Genomic DNA, 1,298 nt, shown 5'->3' with positions numbered 1-1,298 from the left:
GAGTGGACTTTCTTTGTCCTCCCATCATGTAAAAAATAAAATGGAGGCTGGCAAGGATGGCAGGAAGAATCTGATCCTTTGTGTTTCCTGAAGTAAAATCATTCTCTGGAGAAGGCAGAGCAGGAATAAACTTTATGAGTCAGGAGGCTTTACTGACAAGAGCTGCTATTATCTCCGTCAAACAGGCAAAGCCTCGAGTGATTGTGGCAAGCAAGAAAGAGAAATGTTGTTCTTTCGCAGTGTTGGAAAACAGACTATTTGCCAGATTGCAAGGAGTGCCGAAAAGGTATCAAGCCTCTCTGAATTAACCACAAGAATAACCTGCTGAATGAAAAGCTTTTCCGTGGACCTCTGCTGCTCTCTAATGGTGCCTTAAAGGATTCTCAGCACAAAGTTTACGTGCTCTTCCTGTAGCAAAGTTTTGTTAAAACTTTTAACGCAAAATAAAAAAAATATTAATGAGGTCCTTAAGAGATGTTACCTGAATAGATAACCCACAACTCAGGCAGCTATTGCTTCAGCCACAACCAGAATATTTTGTGTGTGGTGCAAAAGATGGTAAAGGAGAGTTAACATAGAAATGAAGGCTTGGAGTGTGTTTTAGACAAGAGCAATTGCACAAGCCTGGAAGGTTGCAAACCTCTGTGAGACCCCAATTTTCAGAGCTTTGTATAAATTAGTATACAAAATTACTATTCATGAGGACTAGTATTTCAAAGAAAAAAAAATAGCACTGAATTAACGTTATGCAATTAACAAATACTAATGTTTGCACATGCTGTTCACGGGATATAAAGGTTTGGTTTTGCACTCTTCTCACAGATGTCCGTGTCTCCGCTGCAGCCCCACGGACAGCTGCCATCCTCCCTCAAGCCCCATGAGGTAGCTGGACCTCGCGTGGAGGACACGCCGCTGCTTGTCCCCGGGTCAGCGATGCAGGGTGGCCTGTCCCTGTCAGGGGAGGCCCGGGCCGACATGGCCCAAAACCAGACTTATTTTGACGGGAAAGCATGCTCCGGGGCTTAAAATGTGGCCCACCACCACCCAGTGGGTAGGAGCGGTCGCATCCCATGTGGAAACGAGGGGGGAAAAGCTAACAAATGTCAAAATGAGCATCCAGCCCTTCTCCGGCCCCCAGGCTCACCCTGTCCCTTCAAGGCCTGAGCAGGGACACCGCCGCTCCCTCACGGCCACAGGTGGGGCCCCCGCCGGGTGACACTGCCCCCCGCCGCCGATGGAGCCGGCCTGAAACGGGCAGGCACCGGCCGAGGATGCCGGGCCGGGGGGAAGGGGCTCAG

At 49.2% G+C, this 1,298-nt stretch overlaps 1 protein-coding gene across 1 annotated transcript in view; it reads left to right on the top strand.

Moving 5' to 3' along the window:
- The first annotated feature begins 1,175 nt into the window (after window positions 1-1,175).
- The window catches only part of PSMG3 (proteasome assembly chaperone 3), a 3,124-nt gene continuing 3,001 nt past the window's right edge, over window positions 1,176-1,298 (top strand). The window contains exon 1 of the mRNA XM_026859087.1: window positions 1,176-1,196. The gene's annotated coding sequence lies outside the window, so the exon portion shown is untranslated. The remainder of the gene's footprint in view (window positions 1,197-1,298) is intronic.

Source organism: Athene cunicularia (assembly GCF_003259725.1).
Source record: "Athene cunicularia isolate RWA chromosome 14 unlocalized genomic scaffold, athCun1 chr14_part1, whole genome shotgun sequence".
Taxonomy (NCBI): domain Eukaryota; kingdom Metazoa; phylum Chordata; class Aves; order Strigiformes; family Strigidae; genus Athene; species Athene cunicularia.
Note: the sequence above shows the minus strand (reverse complement) of the source record. Positions and strands in the feature narration are given on the sequence as shown.